Source organism: Acomys russatus, chromosome 2 (assembly GCF_903995435.1).
Source record: "Acomys russatus chromosome 2, mAcoRus1.1, whole genome shotgun sequence".
NCBI classification, from domain to species: Eukaryota; Metazoa; Chordata; class Mammalia; order Rodentia; family Muridae; genus Acomys; species Acomys russatus.
In genome coordinates, this window is record NC_067138.1 from 11,059,109 (window position 1) to 11,073,480 (window position 14,372).

The following is a 14,372-nucleotide window of genomic DNA, read 5'->3' on the forward strand; positions in this document are numbered from 1 at the left end:
TAAATATAGCACTTGATGAGCACATGGATTCATCTATATAACTACCATCAAGGTCCCGGAACCAAATGCCATCCTAGGAGGTCTGTGAAGCTTATTTCAGGCTGGAAGTAACCCCACTCAGGGGCAGCCATCTCATCTCCCCCAGACACACACAGCTCAACGGCAACGCTCACAGTCACACAACCTCACATGTCACTGATGCCAAGAGGGAACCTCTTGGTGTGTACACTTTTCCTCTTCCTCACTCTCTTTCTAGAAAGGAGATGGGTATGAACAGTCCTCAGAACCATCTTCTCACCTCTTCTCAGTTGCCTGTCAGCTTCCTGCCCGCCTCCTGGAGAGTCATCCATGGGAAATAAGAAAATGGCTTGATGATTTTTTTTTTTTTTGAGTATTTGGCTGTCAATTCATTATTAAGTTTTTTTTTTTTTTAACTGAGAAATAAAGTCACCGTTAAGTATGTCAAATAATGTCCCCTGTTTTAAGTGTCAGGAGTGGGGCATAAGTGACAATTCCCCTGCATTTCCCACAGGAAGGGTGAATGGAATTGATTTGTTTGTTTGTTTGTTTGTTTGAGACAGGGTTTCTCTGTGTAGCCGTGGCTGTCTTGAACCCGCTTTGTGGACAAGGCTGGCCTCGAACTCACAGAGATCTGCCTGCCTCTGCCTCCCCAAGTGTTAGGGTTAAAAGGGCATGCACCACCACTCGTGGCTAAATTAATTTTTTTTAAACTGGCTACTTAGAAGCACTTCACTTTGAGCCAAAAAGGAAGGTTGTAGACCAAAGTACCTTTGGATCACATAGGAAAAAAAAAAATGGAGTTTTAAGGGCCAGCATGCAGCTATGAAGTAATCGAAATCATTTGGTGGAGTGCACAAACTATAAATCTCAAACACGTGAACAGATAACCAACTCAGTGGATCTTCAGAGACTGAAGGCCCAGCCTGGGGGCGGGGGTCATCCATTAGTGGGTCCCAGCACACAGGAAAGCTCCGCAACAGGCCGTTTCTGTGTTACATTGCATCTCTCCTGGGTGTTCACGAGAGCGTGGTTAAGACATCATCTGTGGGATTAGCTGGCTGCTTAGATGGTGATCTGAGGTGAATGTGTGGCAATACATGGACAGAGCCTCCCTGTCCATGCTCCTCTTCAGTAACAAAGGACAAACAGCTCCTCTGCCCCCACCCCCATCCCCGCCCCACCCCCATCCCCGCCCCCCACCCCCAGGTAACCGAATTGTTGAGAAGCAGAATAAAAATTGACCACGATCAACTCAGATGTCATGACAACATTGCCATCTAACTTCCGGTACTCACAGGAAGGCAGAAGCAGCTTAAGCTTGCTCCGCTCACATGGATCGCCCCCAGATAAACTACTGACGTGTCCTACAAACGGCTCCCAGAGTCACCTAAAGAAAAACACCGAAAAGAAGGCGGATAGCTATTCCAATCATTTTGGATTGGGGAATATACTTTCTTTCTTTCTTTCTTTTTTTTTTTTTTTTTTTTTTTGGTTTTTCGAGACAGGGTTTCTCTGTGTAGCCTTGGCTGTCCTGGACTTGCTTTGTAGACCAGGCTGGCCTTGAACTCACAGAGATCCACCTGGCTCTGCCTCCTGAGTGCTGGGATTAAAGGCATGTGCCACCACCGCCCAGCTGGATATACTTTCTATGAGACATCAGGAGCATAAATCACAAAGAAAACAAAATGGCTTGAGTATGTAAAAATACCTATACCCCCAAAAGCCACAAACAATATTAAGCAGTGTTTTTTGCATATGCATTATATTACAGGGAACTACAACCTCAGGCACCTGAAGGTTCCTTGAGTGTAACTAGTTGGTTGAGCTTTACTCAACCTTTGTCTGGTTTTTGGTGGGGCATAAACACTGCAAAGACAAGGCCTTGCAATGACATACAAAATAGCCTCTAAGGAGGTTTTCACTGAACCAGAAATTGCTTCATCCAGAAAGCAGGTAAGCCACAGGGGTGAAGGGTGCACTGCTTTAGAGCACTACCTTGGACGACTTCAACCTGGGTCTAAATCCAGGTCCTGCAGCTACTAGCTGAGTGACGTCAGGTTGGCTCACTCACTGTGCAGCTCAGGTGAGCCTGGAACTCCTGGTGCGCCTGTCTCTGGCTCCTGAGTGCTAGGGTTACAGGTGTGCCTCACCATGCCCAGATGGACTCACAAGTTTATTATCATAAACAGATATGGCTGAGCTAGACATGGTGATGCATTTATACTTGTAATTCTGGTATTCATGAGGCAGAGACAGGAGGGCCAGAGTTCAAGGCTATCTAGCTACTTAGTGAGTCTGAGGCATGCATATGGCATTCAGGGGACCCAGCATCCTCTTCTGGTCTCTCTTAGGGCACCGTGCACATGTGGCAGATGGACATACATGCAGACAAAACACATATACACATGGGATTAAAAATGTTTTCTCAAAAAAAAATGTTTTCTCTCATAAGCAACACTTTGAAGAAAAATTTTGTATAGGATTGTTATTTTTAACAAAATCTAAGGGCTGGAGAGATGGCTCAGTGGTTAAGAGCACTGCCTGCTCTTCCAAGGGACCCGGGTTCAATTCCCAGCACCCACATGGCAGCTCACAACTGTTTGTAACTCCAAGATCTGACACCCTCACACCAATGCACATAAATTAAAACTAAATAAAAATATTAAAACAAAACCAAAGCAAAATCTAAAATGTTTGATTTTACCAAAAAAGACTAGAGAGCCAGATGTTGGGGTGAAAGCCTGCTAGCTCAGGGAGGCAGAGAAAACACCCAGCTGACCTTCTTCCTCAGTTGACATCCCAAAAGAAGGAATGTTCCCTCCTTCTACTTCCTGTGCATCTCTTTATCCACCCTCCCGACTTCCTCTTCCTCTCTATGGTTTTTCCCTATGCTCATTCCCTCTTAACTGGTTGCTCCACCTCTTGACCTATGGTTGACTTTATTTAATCCTGTTTAGGCAGAAAGCTCTTGGATTAAAGGCATGTGCTAGGGCTGAGCCACATCACAACTAAAAACAGGTTTTTTTCCCGGTGAACAACATAATCTTCACGTTCAGTATGATCAAATATCCTGCACCACAGAACCCTCCACCTTGGGAAAGCTTTCTGCCTGTACATTTGAGGACTTGAGAGATAATTATCAACTGCCTTTTCCAGTCTCTGCTGACTATCTCTATTTTTCCTCACAATTGCCAGTTAGAGCTGTGAAAAACAGCACACTGCATCTTCTAGTCTTAATCTCTGAGAATATTCACCCTGCATTTTTGTTATTTGCATGTAAATTGCATTTTGAGGACAAGTGATATAGTTTCATTTTGTGTGGGGATCAGGAACCGGGGGGAAGGGGGGCAGATCTAACTTTACTGTGCAGTGTAAAAGCCTTTATATGATTGAAGGGTCATTCAGACCCAGGCCCTCCCACACTAGCCTCAAGTGCCAAGAGCAATCAATCAGGTTGGTGTAGCTATAAGGAAATGTGGGGGCAAGGTCACCTCAGGAGACCTTCAGTAAAGAAGGGGAAAGCGTTTTGAGACTTGGCTAGTGAGCTAAAAGTTCTTACTAGATCCACACTGTGTGCAGGGGATCAGGACTGTTGGAGGAGCCTCAGGAGCTGCTGGCACGTCACTTGCCATTTCTCATGGGCCTCCACACTCCCCACAACTGTGCTCATGAGTGTTACGCAGCACATTACGGGCGCTAGTAAGTTTAACATTTTCAAACAGGTTTTCAAGCAAGAACACTATCCCTATCACCTCTCCACTCAGGATGGCTTTTATCAATCTGCATGACGGGACTATTCTCATCAGGCAGTATTGTTTGTTTGTAATAGGGACTCCATCTGCTACCCAGGTAGGCCTTGATCACTCACTCTTAATGCAGACTGGGATGACATTGTGTGTCACCAAGCCCCGCCCCCCAAAGCCTATTTTTCTTCTTTTTATGTATGTGTTTTAAAGGTTTTTGTTTGATGGCTTGCTTGATTGGTTTTGTTTTGAGATAGGGTTTCTTTGTGTAGTCTTGGCTGTCCCAGAAGTAGCTCTATAGGCCAGGCTGGCCTCCATATAGATCTGCCTGCCTCTGCCTCCAGAGTGCCGGGGTGGGGGTAGGGGGGCGTGGGCTACCACTGCCTAGCTACAGTTATTAATTTTTTAAGTTCATATACTCTGTAATGGTCTGGCTCTGGCATTTTCATCCATATGTGCCACTCCATTTTGCTCTAACTCACCCCTTAGGTTGGCTGGCTCTCGTCTTTGCCCTACACAGTCGGGACATCCCTGCATCCTCGTACCCTACTTTCATGCTGCTGTACTAATCGCAGTTGGTAAAGGTGGCAGGCTTTAGTACTCATCTTTCTTACATCAGTACCATATGCTGAATCCTTAAGAGAAAAAACAGAGCCGGGCACAGTGGTGCAGAGTATATTTTAAACTATAGATTCTCTGAGCCTCAGGGAATCTGACCCAGTAGATTTAGAGAGGACCAGGAGGAATGTGTTTAGCCGACCCCAGGATGTTCTTTGAAAGCTGAAACCTGAGCTGGGCGTGGTAGCACACGCCTTCAATCCCAGCACTCCAGAGACAGAGGCAGGAGGATCTCTGTGAGTTAGTTCAAGGACAGCCTGGTCTACAAAGTGAATCTAGGACAGCCAGGGATGTTACACAGAAAAACCCTTTCTCAAAAAAACCTGAGAGAGAGAGAGAGAGAGAGAGAGAGAGAGAGAGAGAGAGAGAGAGAGAGAGAGAGAGAGAGAGAGACATACACAGAGAGGGGGGAGAGTTATGTTCCATTTACAGATTATGAGATTTGCCACACATCTGTAATTTTATTTCCAGAAGGATATTTCTGTTTCTATGAAGTATCTTTTCACACTGTTACTATATAGTGGCATCAGGGAAGCACACAGAGTATGCTTTTTTTTTTTTTTTCAAAAATCATGACTTTTTGTCCAGGTGTGACAGTACATTCAACTACAGCCATTGGGAAGCTCATTGGGTGGGTCTCGGTGAGTTTGAGGCCAGCCTGGTCTACATAGTGAGTTTCAGGCTAGCCAGGGCTAACCAATGAGAACCTACCTGTCTTAAATCAATACCACCAGCAGAACTTTTAATATTTAGACTTGGATGCTTCAAGGAACTGTGACTTAGCAATATAAGTCTAGTGACACTAGAGCAAACCAAGTCTAGTGGTCTATCTATATCCTTGAACTCTAGATGACAGAGTGAGTTTAAAGCCAGACTGGGCGGTAATTTTGAGAGACACTGTCTCAAAACAAAAAACTAGATGCAGCAGCTGCCTAGCATCCGTAGGTCATGGCGTCTTCACCAGCACCTCAGCAAAGAAAAGTAAGCAAGCCGGGCGTGGTGGCGCACACCTTTAATCTCAGCACTCGGGAGGCAGAGGCAGGCAGAACTCTGTGAATTCGAGGCAAGCCTGGTCTACAAAGTGAGTCTAGGACAGCCAAGGCTACACAGAGAAACCCTGTCTTGTAAAACCAAAAAAAGAAAAAAAGTAAGCAAAAAAGCCAGACATGATGGTGCGTTAATTTTATTTTTATTTTTTATTTTGGATTTTTGAGACAGAGCTTTTCCATGTAGCCTTGGTTGGCCTGGACTCACTTTATAGACCAGGCTGGCCTTGAACTCACAGAGATCTGCCTGTCTCTGCCTTCCAAGGGCTGAGATTACAGGTGTGTGGCACTGCACCCTGCAAGAGGTTTTTTTTTTTTTTTTTTTTTTTTTTTAAATGTTATGAATGTTTTGCAGATAGATAGATAGATAGACAGACAGACAGACAGACAGCTTGATCTACATATCAGATGCATCCTGGAACTGGAGTTACAGATGGTTTTGAACCATGTGGTACTGGGAATTGAACCCCAGTCCTCTGTAAGAACAAGTGCCATCTCTCCAGCACCGGAGCATGCCTTTATTCTGAGGATTTGGGGCGCTGAGCCAGGCCTAGTAAGGTAGATATAGTGTAAGTCTTTGGCAGGTCGGTAGCATAGAGTTCTAGGCTAGCCAAATCTGCATAATAAGACCCCGTTTCAAAAGGAAAAAGAAAAAGAAAAACTTAGCATAATGGCGTTAAAACAGCACATGCGACCTTATTTTCTTACCAGCCCTTAGCTGCTACCAGTCACAGCTTATTGTAACCCTGGCCCTATCTTTCCTGTTTATACTCATGGAAAACACGGAGGTCCGCATTCATTAGCAATCTCTCCATTGGATTTCTATCTCTTCTCTATTTGGGCTTCCAGTCCCCATTAAAGCACTGTGTAATAGAACGCATGGCTCTGCTGGCCTTCCACAGTGAGCTAAGAACAAGACAGTCTAGTTTTCTCCTACCTGCTGAGAGGCCCGGAGTTTACCTTACCAGCAACACAGGACTTCCCAGGCAGGCACTAGTCAGCAGGACATGAGTCTCCAAACTCGGAGCGCTGTCCAAGGGTCACTCACTGCCTTCATCCCTCTAATTCACTCCTGTTAGCACGGGCCAGCCATTTCTAATTTTACAAACAACTGCAAAGAAAATGCATTGGAAATCGCTTTTAGGAAGAAGCTTTTTATTCACACAGAGAACATTTTAAGACACATTCCAACATTTTTATGAACAAGAATTTAAAGGATTCCATGGCAACGGTCATATGAGGTAACGTGTACACTGGTAAGTCCTACAGAAGAGAGGAATGTCACCATTTAAGAAAACCTAAACTTTAATGATGGTTTTCAACAATAACAAAAGTGAAATGATTGCTTAAAAAATGTATTTAAAATGACAAACTACTTGTTAGTACTCCTTACATATTAAATTGGAAAAATTGGGTGGAACTGACGGGCAATTTCACAGCAAGTTCCTAAATACAGCCTTGGGCCTCTTTGAGTGTCTGGAGCAGTAACTGCCATGAGTCATGTAAAGTCTTGCACCTAACAGGAAAAACCTTAATCGGACCTAGCTTTTGCTGGTAAGAACGCACACAGCTGGGGAACTGCTGGCAAGTGCTGCTGACAATCAGCTGGGGTTTGGGTGTGGCCCTTTTCAAAATGTTTAGCCATTTTCCCCGCCCCATGGCTGTGCCATTCCTGGGCACAGCATCCAGGTAGTGGAAATTATGAAGGTTAGTCCAACCACTGAAGTCTGGATGATGGAATCTCCTGCCTCAGCCACGCGGAAGTTCTCTGTCTTTCCTTCCACGCCCTCCCACCTCCCACCATGTCTGAAATACGAAGTCTCAGCATTTATATCATTTTAGGTCTTTATTCCACCACAAACAAACAAAATTACAAAACAACTGTTGTTCTGACACTGTAAGGTATTTTCAGCTATCAGCATACCAATGCATATGTTACAAATATAAAAAATAAAATTCCTGTACGGAGGTTTGTCAGATAATGATATAGTTAGGGAGTTTTATTTTGTGGACCACAAATAAGATTATCACAAAAAACTACATGGAGGATTCAGCTGTGGCTTTGGTGGTTTTGCACTGTCAACACTAAAACCAGCGCTTGGCAACACTTTTGGAATGGGTGGCACTTCCTAATGAGACGTACAGGACCACAGGTGTGGCACGTTAGAGCTTGAGATACACAGACCTCATCTTCAGGCCAACACCAGCAGATTGGGCATGCACTCCTCAGCACCCTGCGCCAGACCCTTTGCTGTGCCAATCAAGATCTAAGGAAATCCAGGAGAGCCAGGTGCACCCTTCAGCTGAGGCAGGTCAGGCTAATGAACAGAAACACCAGAGCAAGCCTGCCCATCCCTGGCTTTGATGATCATTTGCAAAACGGGCAGAGAAGAAATACTTAATCATACTGAGTCTTTTAAGAATTAAAATTCAAAGCCGGCCACAGTGGTGCAAACCTGTAACCTCAGCACTTTGGGAGGCAGAGGCAGGCAGATCTCTGTGAGTTTGAGGCCATCCTGGTCTACAAAGCGAGTCCAGGACAGCCAAGGCTACATAGAAATCCTATCTCAAACAAACAAACAAGCAAAAGACAAAACAAAACAAAAATTAACACTCAGCCAGACTGCAGTGGCGCAGGCCTTTAATCCCAGCACTTGGGAGGCAGAGGAAGGTGGAACTCTGAATTCAAGACCAGCCTGGTCTAGAGTGAGTTCCAGGACAGCTAGGGCTACATAGAGAAACCCAGCTCTCATATATATGTGTATATACCTACATCTCATATGTATACATGTATGTATACGTATGGGAGATATAGGTATATACATTATAAAGAAAAATAAAGAATATGGAAAGTAGAAGCCGGAGCATGATACCTATAAGGCCACTATAATATTACTCCTGTTAATATATTACACACCAGTGCTCTTAAATTAGTGACTTTGTCTTTTGAACCACATAGCTCAGCATGGCTTGGGACTCACGCCAACCTTCCTGCCAGGTGAGGGATTGCAGGTCACCATGCCTAGCTTTAAAGAAAAAAAAAGAACGCAAGCTGAAAGCCTAAGAGGCAAAAGGAAGGCTGTGGTAGCTGAGGCTGGAACCCAGGCCCCTCCTGCTGGGCTCCAGCTAGCCCCACCCGCAGCCAGGCTGGAGGGATCTTCAAAGAGCCACTTGAAAACCCCATGGAAGGCTATTTAGAATAGAAACAAGGCTCTTCTCTTTAGGTTTGCTCTGCATTCCTTAGCCAGTCTCACTTAAAGGAGAAGGTCAGGGGCAGGGCAAGCTAGCCGAGGGTAAGGCTGAGAAAATGTGCCACAAGGAGGCTGTTGCTGAGAGCGCAGATAGTTCATGGCAAACGCTAGAATAAAATGTATACATCAAGTTTGGGCCAGTATGTTTGAATTAAAGTTCACTTTATGCTTTTGCCGGCCGGTGGTGGCACACACCTTTGGGAGGCAGAGGCAGGTGGATCCCTGTGAGTTCGAGGCCAGCCTGATCATTGATCTACAGTGCAAGACCAGGACAGCCAAGGCTACACAGAGAAACCCTGTCTGGAAAGACCAAAAAAAAAAAAAAAAAAAAAAAAAAGAAAAAGAAAAAAAAGAAAGAAAGAAAGAAAGAAAAAAAGCTGGGTTAAGGTGGGAGGCAGAGGCAGGTGGGTCTCTGAGAGTAGTTCCAGGACATCTTGACTTACAAAGTCAAAACCAGGGCTACACAGTAAGAACTGGTCTCTCTCAAATACTTAGACAAACAAACAAACAATCACCCAGGATCAAGTCCAAGAGTTAGCCAGAGAGCCAAAGTGAAAAAAAAATGCAGGGAATAGAAGTCATGTTTGAATCTAAGGGGAGGAAAGTTGCTGGGTGCAGTGGCACAGGCTTGTGATCCCAGCATGTGGAAGGCCGTAGCAGGAAGGTCAAGAGTTCAAGGTCATCTTTGGCTAGTTTGAAGCCTGTGTGAGATTTGTACCACTCTGTCTTAAAGACACAACAAGACCAAACCAAACCAAACACTTGCCTCCCAAAACTGAAGCCTCCAAGCAGGTTTGGTATTTCTTGCTGGAAATTCTACACCATGGAAACAAGAAGACTGCTTGTTTCAGGCCAGCCAAAGCTACCTAGTGAGACCCTGTTCAAACAAGAGTCTCATTACAAATACCTTATGCAGATTACTTACAGAAATTACTTGTACAGACACTGTAAAAGACAATGTCCATACACATTATTTTAAATCAATATTTACTGATGAAAAATAAAATGTTCCTATCAGAGCTAAAGAAATACAACTTTTAGTAATAGTATTCTCACAGTCTACTAAACAGTCCGGACAACGAAGGAACACCTTCTCCAGGCACAAATGGACCTGCTCTGCACAAGCAAAGCCAGCTCACATCTGACTGTGGCCTATTTTGAAACCTTCCACGTCACATTTACAAGTGAGAAACTTTTGTCTTTGACTCTCCTTTTCATAGTGTGCCTCCATAGATTATGACATGTTCTCTTCCAGGGAATGGGAGAGCCACATTCATGAAACCATTACTTCTTAGAAATCTTTTGATCGTCGTCGGCCATGAACAAGAAAAGCCTTAAACATATGTTACATTCTAATTATTAATCCCAGGGTGAAATACCTTAAAATTAGTTTCAATTGCTTAAAATGTTTTCTTTAATAGACAGTTAAAACTTTTGCTCTTTGTGTTGGGTTTCAGACAAGTGGCTTAGGTGCCTAGTTAACATATATGCAGACCTGGCCTCTAGGTACTCCCAGCATCTTTCAGTCTCTACCTGTTACAAGGCATGGCTGGCATGCCCCACCCCTTCCCTGTCTCCCAGTCTGCCTGGCAATTTTTCAGGCCCTGTTCTTTGGGACAGTGAACACACCAGAGAGCTGCCTCCAAATAAACCTGCCTTTGTACTTTAATTTGGCTTGAATTGGTTCATTTTGTTGGTGGCAAATACCTATCACTCCATGCTTGTGGTTAAAAAATAAAACTGATGATCTTGTTCAGACATCTAAAATGGCAGATGATGGAGCTAGAGAGAGGGCTCAGCCAGTAAGAACACTGGCTGTTCTTCTAAAGGGCCTGGGTTTGGTTTCCAGCACCCACATGGCATCTCACAACTGTTCTCCAGTTCCGGGGCATCTGACTCATTACTCTGCTGGTGTCTTTGAGCACTGAAGAATGCACAGGGTCAGATATACATACAGGAAATATCCCATAAAATAAAAATAAACACTCTCAAATGCTAGATACTGATATCATGATGTTGCTCTGTTAGGCATCTCCCAAAAATGAAATATATATATATATAAAAAGAGGAGTCAAGCGTAGTGGCACATGTTTTTAATCTCAGTACTAGGGAGACAGAGGCAGGTACATCTCTGAGTTCAAGGCCAGACTGTTCTACAAAGCAAGTTCTAGGGCAGCCAAGGGTACACAGAGAAACCCTGTCTCAAAAAACCCAAACTAAACCAAAGTAAACCAAACAACAGCAGAACCCAGGGGTTGGGGTCTAACTCAGTGGTACAATATCTAATGTGAGCAAGGCTGTGGGTCTAATGCTCAGCATGGAGGGACCCATGGGCACTCCCCAGGGGTTCATGGGTCATTTTTGAAACCATGACAAATGGAGTGGCCCCAGAAAACTCTCCAGCCAAAGCCATTTATCAATGTGCACGATTCCAGCAGGAGCCATGAAACACAAGATCCAGCTGGTCTCAATTCCCCGAGGAAAGAGAATGCCTCATGCCTTCTCAGCCATACCCCGTAACCCACCCCGGTGATGCCAACGTACACAGGACACCTCAGAATCAAGATGATTGCGTTAGTGCATGCCACATTCACCATGCCCTCCCAGCTGTCCCTCTTCTGGAAGCCCTTGGCTCTTACCCTCAAAAGAGAGTTGGTTGGACGGTGAGGTATCTCATAGCCTGTCAACCTGAGTTTCGACCCACATGAAGGTGGAAGGAGAGAGTTGCCTTCAAGGCTGACAGGCTGCCCTCCATGTACCATGGCACATGCAAACCCAAGCACACACAGTAACGAATGAGTAAAAATTCTAGAGAGGGATGGTTACAAGGCTAACAGAAGTAGACCTAACAGTAGTAGGGGCCGAAAAAAGACATCAGGGTATTGAGAACTCTCCCAGTCTGCAAAAGGCTTTAGGTTTGAGCCTCAGTCCCGTCCGTTCCTATCCCCCATGCCCCAACACATACAAAATCAGGACATAAATTAGGTGTTGGGGCAACAACTATTAATTACTCAGGAGACTAAGTGTAGCCTGAGTACATCCTGGGCTAGCACTGAGTTCCATGGCAGCTTACAAAGGCTTTCTTAAAAGGCAGTACGTTAATATACGACTATATATATTAATATATAATTGAAATATCATCAGATCTGATTTTTTCAAGTTACTTTCAGTATGTATGTAGGAATCTTCAGTGGTAAATCAAATTAATGCATAGTCATTCATTTTATGCCTGCCTATATATAATTTGGGCTCATTTTCCCCAATAACCATTTTGAGGCCTGCAGTCACTATGCTAATGCAAGGCCCCCCCCCCCCCCCCCCCCCCGTCTGCACTGCCTGTCCAGCATGCTGGAGCATAGCCTGAATCCTTCTCACAGCCATAAAAGAGAGCAAACAAAACGCAAGCCTATTCTGAAGAAATGGCTTACTCAGAACTTAAACACAGGAAGTGCCCGGAACTCAAGAAAAAACACACAAAAACTCAAGCCCATAGAGACCCATATAAAATTCTTCAGCTACATAGCAACTTCAAGGCAAGCCTTACCTCTGAGATCTTCTCTAAACAAATAGATAAATAAATATATAAGTAAACAAATAACTACATAAATAAAAAGAAAGAAAAGAAAAAAAAAAAAAAAGAAGTGGCTGGGAATATGCTAATTGGGTGAACCTAAATTTGAATCCCCCAAACCACAAAAAAAGCCAGGCATGGGTCTTTCTTTGTACCTGTAATCCCAGTCCCACTTGGGGCTGACAGCCTTGGTCTAGGTTTGGGGGGAGCCCCTGTCTCTAGAGAATAAGGTGGAAGCAGGGCATTGGTGGCACACACCTGTAATCCCAGAACTCAGGAACTCAGGAGGCAGAGGCAGGTGGATCGCTGTGAGTTCCAGACCAACCTGGTCGACAAAGTGAGTCCAGGACAGCCAAAGCTACACAGAGAGACCCTGTCCTGAAAAACTGACAGAGAGAGAGAGAGAGAGAGAGAGAGAGAGAGAGAGAGAGAGAGAGAGAGAGAGAGAGAGAAAGGAAGGGAGGAGAGGGAGGGAGAGAGAGAGAATGAATAAAGTGGAAAGTGATAGAGCAGGCCACTGATGCCACATACAACAGGTACTTCCAGGCATACTGTCATGTCCATGTGTATATCACACACACACACACACACACACACACACACACACACACACACACACACACACTGTATAAAAAGAACAAATGAAGAATGATTAGAAATGGCTTGAGGCCCAGGCATAGCAGCCTTTAATACCAGTACTTCGAAGGCAGAGACAGGCAGATCTCTGTAAGTTTGAGGCTGGCTTGGTCTACATAGTGAGTCCCAGAATAGTCAGGGATAGCTACATAGAGACTTGTCTCAAAAAACAAAGCAAGCAAGAAAGCAAACAAACAAAACAAACAAACAAACGAGACAGAAGCTTTAGGTTTTGAGATTTGATTTCATAAATATATTTTCACTTCTTTTAGAATATGAACTGAAATGCAACTTTAAAAGCCTCTTATTTTCTGTAATTTACCTTCTAGGAGGAATTTAGTATTTAAATTTGTATTAAAATTATGCTGCACTAAGCGACATTCTGAAATTCTTAAAGCACATATATATACACACATACATTCTGGCTGCAATTTGTTGTTGTTGTTGTTATTATTATTATTATTATTATTATTTTGCTTTTGAGATAGGGCTTCTCTGTGTAGCCTTTGCTGTCCTGGACTCACTTTGTAGACCAAGCTGGCCTCAAACTCACAGTGATCTGCCTGCCTCTTCCTATCTGAGTGCTGGGATTAAAGGAATGCACCACCACCTCCCAGCTGCAAATTGCAAACTTAAAGTGAGATTAAGCTGGCTTCTCCTAGTGCAGCAACTTAACATGCTGTTTCACAAGCGATCGCTCTTGACATTTTTCTGCTTTCTTGGGGACACTAGCTTTTATATTAACTATTCAATTCTTAGGCTCTGTGGACAGGCAAGCATGGGGTTCTCAAACAGAAAGAGGGCTCTGTCCTAGGCAAGGTGAACTGCTAACCCTAAGCATGCCTCAAGTACTCGGCACCTCCCTCCCTCTTTCCTGATTGTACTGTTAAAATAGTAAGACATCCCCTCCAATGGAGACTTCCAGAAATGGAGGGAAGGATTGTTGGGTGGGAGTTCTAAGATGGCAGATTTGTACTAGACTTAGTTCAAGGGAGACCTGCTGAAGACGCTCAGCTAAAATGCTGTGGTGTGAGGCACTCATGAAGAGGCAAGCACGCGTTTCAAGAGAGGCGTGGCTGCTCAGCCAAGGGAGCAGTTTCCAATGATAGTTGCAAGAGACACATGTTGATTCAGCTGGGCACACCAGAATGGCTTTGAATTTGCTACACAGCCCCTTGAACACGTCAGGTCCCCCTGCCTTCAGTTTCAGTGCTGGCATTACAGCTGTGCACAACCATGCCTGGTTTTATCCGGTGCTGGGACCAAACCCAGGGCTTTGTGCGTGCTGGGCAAGCATTCAGCAACTGAGCTACATTCCCTAGTCAAAGGTGGCTACTTTTTCTAAAAGTGACTTTGCCATGCAATTATCAGTCCATTGTAAAGGAGTAAAATGTAAGCCTGTGACAACACCCAACAGAAACTAAGGAACTGTCACCTAAATGAGAGTCATGCCTCGGCTTCCTGTGTGCACCAAATGACAACATGT